Source organism: Rousettus aegyptiacus, unplaced genomic scaffold, assembly GCF_014176215.1.
Source record: "Rousettus aegyptiacus isolate mRouAeg1 unplaced genomic scaffold, mRouAeg1.p scaffold_m13_p_6, whole genome shotgun sequence".
Taxonomy (NCBI): Eukaryota; Metazoa; Chordata; class Mammalia; order Chiroptera; family Pteropodidae; genus Rousettus; species Rousettus aegyptiacus.
Window position 1 is genome coordinate 85,594,517 of NW_023416309.1, and position 11,600 is coordinate 85,606,116.

Consider the following 11,600-nt stretch of genomic DNA (forward strand, 5'->3'; position numbering starts at 1 on the left):
CAAACAGTACTCCATTTCGTGGGCATTAGCAATTCTGGAGAGCATCTTGGAAGAAGGGCTGGGTCATTCAGGACTTACTGCACCTGCAGTACACTGGCAGTGTGTGTTTACTGATATGTCTGAAGGCCCTGGGGTTCTCATTGTGCCAGATCACAAAGAGTTTCCATTTGTAGCCTGCAACACTGCCCCCAAGCTATCCTGTGGTTAAAAGTCCTGAAACCTGGCACTGACTTGGCCTTTTTACGGATAAAGGTCCTTTCAAGTTTCTGTTTCCAGAATAGGGGAGATTTCATCCATACTGAATATTTGCTCTGGCAAATAATTTCCCTTCAAAATCAGCTTATCTAGAGTTTCCAAAAATTCTTCAGCTGCCTTCACATCAGCACTCACAGACTTCACCACTCACTTTCATATTACATAATGAATAATGATTCTGGAATTGTTTAAACACCCCAGAGCTAGCAGTAAATCCAATGCTGTACTTGGGTCCAGCCTTTTCCTTCAATATTGCAAAGAATCTTTTTGCTTTGGCTGTGACCATAATGGTGCTGAGAGGGATATGCTTCTTCAATCGAGGTCATTAAAAATTTCTCCATGTCTGATATAGGCCCTTCTCAAACTTTTGTTAGCCTTGTTGCCTTCAATGAAGCAGATCCTTTAATAGCTTAATCACTGTTCTTTAAGATGGTAGCAATGGTGGAATGGGACATGCCTGACTGACAAGCAATAACCATCCTTCACAGTCCTTAATCACTTTTAATTTTGTTTCCAGGTCAATCACTCGAAGTGACCTCTTGCTGGCAATATTAACAGTGGATTTTTGTATGCTTAGAGATCATGAACGAAACTATGTGAGATTAAATCAAGCACAAGGGAAAATGATACAACCAAGAGATGCAAGTAAACACGAGCTATATGAGGCTGCTACCAACCTAACAGGGCATACTCTTTTATGCAAACTTTTTGTATAAGTAGAAAGAATATACTCTAAAATAACAATAAATAGTATAGTAAATACACAAACCAGTAACATAGTTGAGAATTATGTACTATACAAAATTGTATGTACTATATTTTTTTATGTAATTTATTTAAGTTAGTTTCAAGTATACAGTACATTGGTTAGACATCTATATTGTTCATAAACGATCCCCTCAAATGCTCTCTCCCTCCCCTGGCCCTCCACTTAGCCATCATATTAATTAATGCTAACTGTATTCCCTCTGCCGTGCTCCCCATCCCCGTGCCCAACTATCAATTACTAATTTGTACTTCTTTAACCCTTCATCCCATTCTCCCAGCTCTCCAATTCCCCTCCCCTCTGTCTGTCACCAAATTGTCCACTATATTTGAGAGTCTGTTTTTGATTAGTTTGTTCTTTTTGTTCCTTAGATACCACATATAAGTTAAATCGTATGGTAGTTATCTTTGTCTGACTTATTTCGCTCAGCATAATAATCTCTTGATCCATCCATGTCATTGCAAACGGTAGGATTTCATTTTTTTAATGGCTGCGTAATATTCTATTGTATATATGAACCATAACTTCTTTACCCAGTTGTCTGTTGGTGAGCACTTAGGTTGCTTCCATATCTTGGCTATTGTAAATTGTGCTGCCATGAATACTGGAGTGCATAGAGCTTTATGAGTTATTGTTTTTGTTTTCTTTGGATAAATACCCAGAAGTACAATTGCTAGGCCAAAAGGTATATCCATTTTTAATTTTTTGAGAAACCACCATACTGTTTTCCATAGAGGCTGTACCAATTTGCAATCCCACCAACAACGTATGAGGGTTCCCTTTTCTCCGCATCCTCACCAACACTTGCTGTTTTTTGATTTATTGATGATAGCTATTCTGACAGGTTTTAGGTAATATCTCATTGTGGTTTTAATTTGCATTTCTCTGATGATTAGTGACCTTGAGCATTTTTTCATATGTCTGTTAGCCATCTGCATTTCCTCTTTGGAAAAATATCTGTTCAGGTCTTCTGCCCATTTTTTAATTGGATTGGTTTTTGTTGTTGTACTATATTTTTATATGACTGGCAGAGCAGTTGGTTCATTTACACCAGCAACACCACAAATGCAGTAATGCCTTGTGCTACAACATTAGGATGGCTACCCTGTTACTAAGTGTTAGGAATTTTAGAGCTCCATTATAATCTTATGGGACCACCACTGTGTAGTATGCAATCCATCATTGACCAAATATCATTATGTGGCCCATGACTGTATTTGAATAAAGTGAGTTGGAAGGAAGCCTACCAATTCATGGGGATGGTTGTCAGTGGGGATGAGAAGGGGCCCAAGGAAGCCTCGACTTCATAATGTTTTATTTTTTTAAATAAAAGAAATTAAGTATGACCAATTTTGAGTCATGAGTAATAGTGCTGGTTAATTTGTTCTTTGTAATCTTCTATGTGATTGCAATTTCTAAAATTAAAAATTATTTGGAATAGAAGAAAATTAACTACAACAAATGTCTGTCAATCCAAGCTCCCTCTCCAGGCTTTGGCTTGTGCCTGGCAGTGCTCTTCACCCAAGAGCCAGACTAACAGTCAATCTGATGAAAGAACTTGGCAAGGGTACCAGAGTGACACAATGGCTAAATTAGGGAAATTCTTAATTATAAATCTTGATTTCAAATCTGTATATAACTTGTATGCTGACAGTACTCCCCTGGATTTTATTTTTACCGGTACTTCCTCAAATATTTTAAGCAAGCTCACCTCATGGTCTTTCTCTTCCAGGTGAGGAAGGCTGGTGTTTCGCATGTTCTCTCTGCCACGTAAATGTTTACTAGTCAATAGAAGCAACGTGCTCTCGTTTAAGAATTTTCTCATGTGTATCCATAAACTCAAAGAGTTAAGATGTCAAAAGGATCTACCACAGGCAACTGAAACAAAGGCAGAAGCCCAACAATTGTATATAAATATCAAAAGGGCCTTTTGGCCAAATGAGACTTCAAGATGGTAGGGGGGCGGGGAAAGCTGGCCAAACTAGATGGAAGGTCACTCTCCATCAGTGAAAGAGCAAGAATGGGAAGTGGTGAGGTGGGAAGGCTGCGGAATGCATGTGACAGGACATGGACCTGACTTCCGCACCCAGGCCACCACCCCTTTCCTGCAATACGTGGAAAACAGTCCCTCTTTAAGTTACTGCCCACCCGAACGGATATAGAAGAACACAAAAAGGATTTCTTTCCCCGTCACATAGATTAAGAGGTTCTGACATTACTTTTTATCCTCCCACTGTGAATGTCTTTTCTTGAACTTAAACATAAGCAATTTTTTAAATTATGATTATTATTTTAGAAAATATGAAAAAATATTTAATATGCAAGTAAAAAAGTATTCATGATTTATGCAAAGACTTAAAATAGAATAATTTAGCTATTTTCCAAGATGACTAACAGAAGAAATAAAAAGGAACTGCGAATCTCACATTCATAGGGATATTGTTCTTCCATCATCCCTCCAGCTAAGAAAAAAGATTTCCCTGAGGGTATTTTCTAAACCTGTAGAATTGCAGAACATTCTGCTCTAAGTTAGAAATAGATTTATCAGATAATACTAGGCACAGTACTCAACAAATACCTGAATTTAGTAATTTAATAACTGTTCTGCCGTGACCTCTCCATCTCTCCCAATCATCTCTTTCACTCCCTGTCCTCCTTCCCCCAACACACACCCCCACAGACCCTCAGCTTTAAGTCTAGCTAGCAACACCAAACGCAGGCAATTAAAGTTAATCTGACAACTGTCTACTCAGAAAGCAGGAATTTTCTATATCAAACTCAATTTTAAACTACCTCTTCTGACACAAAGGAAGATTTGGAGAAAAGTACATTTTAAAGATTGCGAAAGAGTCATTCATTGCGGTAGCGAAGAAGCTGTGGTTCCTCTGGAATGGCCAAGGAAGGACAAACTGTGGTCTGTGCTCGGTGCCTCTTAGGAGACCTGCACAGGCACACCAGGATGTGAGTACCTATCCTCAGAGGGTACTTCAACAGGAATTGGCCTGGGTTCCTGCACATGTCACACACTAACACCAGTAACACTGGTTTGTACATTCAGGGCTGTGCACAAGGCAAGCATTCACTAGCACAAGGCAAGTCACCAAGGTAAGACATCTGGTAGCCCAATAGAGAGGATTCACCAAAACCTTTAAAAGACTTCTAGGTCCTAGAAACTTTTATTTTTAATACTTCATTTTGCATATTTAGATTTCCCTATAACTACACATCTGTTAAAGAAAAAGAGGATCAAGGGAAGGGTTCTTTGGGGTTATTTGTCAACTAAATAGAGCGGAAAACCCATTTCTGGCCTTTAGGTAATACATTAGTCCAAACCATACAATTAAATGTAAGTATATATAAATACACTGGTATCTAAAGGACCAGAGATCAGTCCACACAGGTGACATGTATTCATTCAAGAAATATCCAAACATACTGTGATTAAACAGCAAATACAGTGGATTATAAACTCGAGGCTGACACCACTGGAGGTATGTAAATTAGTACAACCACTTTGGAAAATAGGCATCAGCTAGTAAAGTTGGAGATACGCATACCTATGACCCAGCACTATTCATAACTGCCCCAGACCAGAAATAACCCAGATGTCCATCAGCAATGGATGATAAATAACTTGTGATTCATACAAATATGAACTAATTATGGTCACAGGTAACAACACGGATGAATCTTAAAAAAATATAATGCTCCAAGAATTTAAACAAAAATTATGTCTATATACATATGTGTATATGTATATAGAATTTTAATGGTTCTGACATTCAATATATATATATAAATATAATATTATATATGGACACATATATAATACTGATTCCCCCCAAAAAAGATTTAAAAGATCACTTTGCATAAAGGCGAAAAACGGGCAAAATGAAACTATGCTGTTTAGAGATTTATATTTATAGGATAAAACTACAGAAAAGAAAGGAAGTGATTTCCACACAAACGAGGCAAGGTTACCTCTGGGGTGAGGGAGAGGCTGTCACTGGGAAATAGCTGGATGAGGGTACCTCTTGACCTGCTGGATGGTTATGACTGTTTTTTCTTTAAAATGATTCATGAAGTTATGCATTTGTTTTATACCCTTTTCTGTGTATTTTAATTCACAATAAAAAAAATGGTTAAATACAATTTTGATTTCCATGAATTCAAAACCATTACAATTCTGGCTAACTGGGGAAAAAACACTTCCTCTCTGAACGTCACTATCAGCTTCGTGAGGTCAGGAACATTATTTGCCTTCTACCCTAGTATTGAGCACAGTTTCTTTAGCACAGCAAAAGTCCTCAACACATGTCTAACATTTAAACCCATAAACTCTTGATGTGAATTTTAACTCACCCATTTCCTGAAATTACTGATTTGAACTGTGCACATTAATACTTCCCCTTCTTTGTCTTCACCGCAGTGAAGCTTTCATAAATAACTAAAGCTACCACCTTAAATGTTCACTCTGTAAGTTTATACCCAAGCGCTGTTGCTTCAGCAACTCTCCCTGCCTTCCATTCCCTTTAATGCCTCCTTACAAGCAAAGCAAAGAAAAGATGAATACACTAGTAATCCTAGATTTCTTTTCTCCTAATGGCAAAGTTTCATCTGCAACTGAGAGTAATGCCTAGGGTCTTACTGATTTCACTGCTCTGAAGCTGGTTAAGAAGGGGTCATCTACCCACTGTCCAGGGAAATACCACCACGCGATCAGGGTTAATAAAACTTTACAACCAGCTGTCATTAAAACACACGCTATCTATTCTTGACAGAAACCAAATCTCTATAAACAGGACTAGTTAACTTCACACTACTTCATTTCAATTAAAAAGTCATTTTCTGCAAACAGATATTTATGAAAATGCTTAGAAAAGTCGAAAGGGATAAACTACCAATAAAGATACACACAGCAGTTGCTTTTTGGGAAAGATGCTAAAAAGAAGGCTTTAGACTTATCTGTAAAGTTTTAATTTTTTACATAGAAAATGATTAATATATATCTTGTGATATATATTAATCACAAGAAAAAGCATTTTTAATCCACCTTGCCCTAAATAAAATCCCAATTGCACAGATATCCACCAAACCCAGATACTCCCTAAAGATTATCATTTAAAAATGGTAGTTTTTATGCTAACGTTTTAAAGGATTCCCTGGACTTAAATACCTGGCCAGTTTTTTATGATATGAATATACATTTATGCCATTCTATTAAAGAATATTATAGAAATCATACCTGCATTCAACCAATATGAAAGATTTCAGATGAGAACACAGCACAGACACGTTCAACACTGACGTTAAAAAGACTTGGAATGAAGGAAACTTCTCCCCTTTTATGGGGGAAAGCCAAAAATATCATGCAACTACCTCTCCTCCCCCAAGCGTCAGAAGATGAGTCAGAGCTGGAGGCAGGAATAGGGCCCATGTGTCAAGCCGCCTGTGCAGGGCTTCTTCCTACCTCCACCCAGGAACCCTCTACCTCCACCCAGGAACCCTCTACCCCCACCCAGGTTTGGGTAGGGCCTGTCCCTGTCATGAATTCTCAGGTGTCTCTGGTAAAGAGAGATAGTTATTCATTCTGGAGGTGCCTCATTTCCTGGGTTTCTAAAGGGAACACAAAAATGAGGGCCTTTATGAGTCCACGACAAGTAACTATCATTAAATGCAGTTCAAGAGAGTGGAGCTTCCAGACACACACAACTTTACAAAGAATACAGCACTTTTGTTCCCCACATTTTAAAGAGCAGGAAACACGCTTAGCAGTTGTGACTTGTCCAGTATGACTTAACTTTGTGAGAGAGCTGAGTCCCAAGCATGGATGCTGACCGCGGGTTTCAGCCTCTTTGATTTTTAATTGATCTGTTGAATCTCAGGGAGGATGTTCCAACGTTGAATTATATTTCTGAGTGGATTTACGGATCAGGAATTCTAGGAAACTCTGAGATAAACTTCTGGGTCCATATTCCTTTAAGGGGAGTAAAAAATCAGGACTCAGCTCTTTGCCTCCGTTTTTACAACTGTAAAACGGGACAGTAATGCTTTTTACCCTACCTCGCTTATAAAACTACGACGAACAGGCTAGTTAACACATGCTGAATGCTTTGAGATCCTGCTGCATGAAAACTGCAAGAGTTTTTTTTTTTTTTGGTTTGTTCTGTTTATAAATCCCCAAGGGGAGAAATGCATTTGTAAGTCATTTCCCTTGCCTCTGGGATGCCCCGTTACCATAACACTAGCTGGTACCATTAGCAACATCTACCTAAATAAAAGATAGTTATACAATCCACTTAAGCTAGCTACAGCACGCAACTTCCCTCACATGCAACTTCGCTATGGAGCAAAGTACTTAGGAGGAATAAAAAGACATGCTAGCCCTGTGCACACTAATCTACCACCGCAGAGAAATACTCCAGTTGAATACTCGGCATTGCTGAAAGTCGAGTTGTTTCTACCAATGCACCAGAAACCTTTGGAAGACGCAAAAGGCAGCGGTCGGCCCCTGTGGCTCGCAGCGGGTGGATGCTGAGGGCAAAATAAGGTGGTAGAGAGGCCACGGCGGGGCCGGAGAGCAGAGGGGTCGGGAGAAGAGGGGAGCAGAAGAGGATGCTCGCGAAGGAGCCGGAGGGCCGGTATCCAGGGCCGCGAGTCCGCTGCAGAGAGGAGCCGCAGGGGGTGCGCGCCGAGAGTCAGCGAGGAGGTTGACCCGGCGATAAGGAAGGGGCTGTGCGAGGGCCCTGGGCCTCTCCTGACCCCGCTGCCCAGAGGATGCGAGAACCGCCGGGAGCAGGTGGGGGCGCCGGCACAAAGTTTCCAGAGACGAGGGTCGCGCGGGGCCCTAACTGCTAGATGCCCGCAGCGCCCCGGAGCCCCAGCCGCGCCAAGTCTCGCCCGCCCACCCGCGGCCCCCCGCCCGAGCCCGCGGGACCCGTACCGGTTCCGCCGCGCTCGCGGCTGACGCTCCGCACTCCTGCGCGACTCCCGGCTTCTGCTGGCTGGCCGCCGCGCGCGCCGCTCCCCCGCCCCTCCGCCCGCGCGCGGGGCGGGCCGCGCGCACGCTCCCTGCGCCCCACCGCCCTCTCCCGCGGGGAGGGCGCTCGGGGCGGGGCCTCGGCGGGAAGAGGCGCGCAGCGGCGGGGGAAGCCGGCGGGGAACGCGCGGATCCGCGGGCGGCGCGCGTGCGCACTGCGCCCCCGGCCGCCCAGCGGTGTGGCCCTGGCGCGCCCCCGGTCCACTGGATAAGCCCTACCCCCGGCGGAACCCTGCCTAGGGGGTGCCCTGTTCTCTCCTACGGATGACTTCTCCCTTCTCCACTTCAGTGTCTACCTAAAGCTGGGTTTGGGGTGGGGGTGCAGGGGTGGTGTACTAGGTACTTCTGGATGTGAGAGGGTTAAGGCAGAAAACAACACAAATATAAAAGGAGTGAAGACTGGTTAGTGACTAATCAGCGACGCTCACCCACCCCACCTTCTCTTCTGCACTGGGGAGCCTAGGAGTTGAGACCGAAGAATGAAAGGAAAATAAATTTCGTGGCAACTGTTGGTGACTTGCTTGGGCAGGTGTGGGCAGTTTCAAATAACTGTGGGAGGCTATATTATCCGAGACTCAAAAGTAGCCATAGATACGGCCATCCTTTGCCTGCCCCGAGACCGCCAACCCACTACCGCAAACAACGCCATCTGAGTTTCCAAACACCAGACGCACAGTCGGTGCCTCCGAGGTGGAGCTGTAGGGTCTTCGGAGCCCAGGACGAACACATGGATTCGTTAAGGGCTTATTTGCTGTGTCACTCTGAGGGTCGTTTTTTAATGTAGGTTAGCCTATCTGTAATGTGAGTGGATGCAAAACGAACTTTTTTCAGCACAACCCTGCCCTAGCAGGTGAGGGGAGGTATAAACGATTTCCTCAGGGCTCCGCAGTGAGTCAGACACCTGAGTCCTGACTCCACACCCAGCCCTTTACTCACCAGACCTAGCTCCTCACCGTTGTAAATCGTTGGCATCAGAACTGCTGAACAATCAAACGAGCAGTTCATAGGTTTGGGGGGAGGGGGTTGGTGAGGGAACTTAAAACCGCGTTTTGGGTTTACATCTCCAAGCATCTTCAAAAGCTTTGAGATTTTTTCCCACACTTTCTGATCCTCAACTAGACTCAGAGTCATCTGTGGGTGCAGGAATATCTGAAAGTTCTGTCTGCTTCCTAGACAAAAATATAACATCGAAGGCAATTTACTGATAACCTTAGGGGAGCTAGAAATGCCTAGAATGGAGAGATCTATTTTGCCTTCATAAAATGATAATCAGAGCTTTAAAATTAGGCAAAATTAATCCTTCTGTGTGAGAACAAAGTAGAAACTGATTCAGAATAAAACACTGGAGTTCAAATCTTGCCTGGGAAAAGCATCTGCCCAGCACTAAATTGCTCCACCATTAATTCACCTAGTGACTTTTTTTTTTTCACTTGCCAATACCAAAATAGCAAAATCTCTAATAGAAACGATTGTATGTTGCTTTAATTTCTTTCTCCCTCCCCCCCATCCAGTCTTCCCTTCAGTGACTCAGCAGCACAAATAGATGAATCCCTCTTCAAATTCAAGCTTGTTTGTTATCCGGAAGGCAGGTTTCCAGAATGCTCTAGTTAATGACAAGGAGCAGGGCATTTTCACGGATTATAGGAACTAAACTTACCATGAAGAATCATATCCTCATCAGTGAGGAGGAGAGAGGAGGGCTAAAATAGAGTTTGTGTTGAGTGTGATGTATGTGTAGAGCTAGAGATTAAGGAAAGTAGGAAGAAGTGCTAAATTAGGCAAGACCCTTTAGTGACTGTACATATAGGCCTGTGGGTGGAGAGGTGCTTCACGCCTTTACAGTGTAAGTGTGGGCTTCTATTTTCGTCCAGAAAGAATGCAACTTGGTGTTATCTTCTTGACCAACACTGTCCAACAGAACTTTTTGTAATGGAAGTGCTCTGTGTCTGCACTGTCCACTACAGTAGTCACTAGTCTCACGTGGCTTTTGAGCACTTGAATATGGCTAGTGTGAGAAACTGTATTTTTAATTTCAATTTTAATAAATTTTAATTTAAAGCCACACGAGGCTTATTTATGTAGCTATGTGGCCACCTTACTGGGCAGCACATTACTATAAGTATCTTTATAGGTATCAACTATTTTAAACGTAGAAACATCTTTGAGGTCATCTGCTAGAAAAGTATGACTTGTCTATGCCCAAGGAGGTGTGGGTGTTCCTGACTGCATCTAAATAAGCAGTGTTTTAGAGCAGTGCAGCTTCTGTACAGAATGAGAGCTGATCTGATTAGACACAGTAAGTAGAGGGTGGAAACTTCTACTGTTTGGCTTCTGATGTCTGCCTTTCCAAAAATATTCTCCTTAATTGCTTGAGCTCCTTGATCAGACCTTTATGGATCCCTCAGAAAGCAGATTTGCATCTTCCATTCGTATCATTGCCTCTGGATAACAAATTGACAACAGCTTTGATATACTGTCAGAACTGGGGAACAGCTGTGATCAGGGATCCTCTGTCTACAGAAGTTTGCCATTAGGTCATTCTACTCCACACATGTCTCAAACGCCTGCTTGCTAATTCCTGTAATTCCAGAGTATATGCCACTGATAGCTTAAAAATGCAACTCCCCCACCCCCGGCCCCAGAGAAGTAAATCTTTAATCTACTGTCCTTTGACAGGTTTGAGAAGGACAGTGGACACCAGGTATCTGGTAGGAAATTCTATAAAAGTGGAAAAGATAAAGAAACTAGGAGACAGAAATCCCAAAACACATTTCATCTACTACAGACATTGCCTAAAGCTTGTGCTATTTTGTAAGATGTAATATAGAAAGAACCTTATAAGGCTATCATACGGATTAACTAAATTGTATTAATGTAAAATACTTGAATCTTGTATTTTTAGAGTATTCATAGTTCTCATAAAAATTATTTTCCATTAATAAAATATGTCACATGAGAGTGAGAGCGAGCACGTGCCTGCACAAGCACATCACCCATAATTTTACTACTTAAAATGATTAGCATCTTTTCTTTCTGGTCTTTTTACTATGCATTTTTTAGTTTTCTTCACACAGTGACATTCATAGAGTGCATACAAGTTTTGTAACCTGACTTCAGACTTCTTAAGCTAGGCATTATATAAGAGAATATTACAATATGTCTAGGATAACTAGGTCGTTTAATATGTATCTGTCCCAGAAATGTTCTGCCCTTAATTCAATCCTAGGGCTGTGGCAATGATGCTAGGTGATAATTCCAATATAAACAACATTCTTGAAAAATGCACATCTGCCAGTTTTAACATTGGCTCTGTATCTTTTAGATCTTTGTGTCCCTCTCTGAGACTTTACCATGCTCTGAATTGTGTGGTACAGGAAACTCAATTGCTTGTTCATACCTGGCTAGAGTTAAACAAAAATATCAAAGGCTCCATAGGGGAGGGGAAAGGAAGTGTGGGGAAGGGACGTGCCAGGTTACTATACCTTAACTCATTTAATCTTCATCAAACCCAGTCAGGTAGGTATTATCAACCACTTTAGG

The 11,600-nt window shown here is 41.9% G+C and overlaps 1 protein-coding gene across 3 annotated transcripts in view; it reads right to left on the reverse strand.

Moving 5' to 3' along the window:
• The window catches only part of DUSP14 (dual specificity phosphatase 14), a 28,975-nt gene extending 20,895 nt beyond the window's left edge, over window positions 1-8,080 (reverse strand). Inside the window, exon 1 of one of the 3 annotated variants that reach the window (XM_016131423.2) lies at window positions 7,965-8,080. The gene's annotated coding sequence lies outside the window, so the exon portion shown is untranslated. Of the gene's footprint in view, window positions 1-6,266; window positions 7,874-7,964 lie in introns of those variants that run through there. The other 2 variants (XM_016131420.2, XM_016131422.2) reach the window with 2 other exon arrangements.
• Window positions 8,081-11,600: the final 3,520 nt, after the last annotated feature.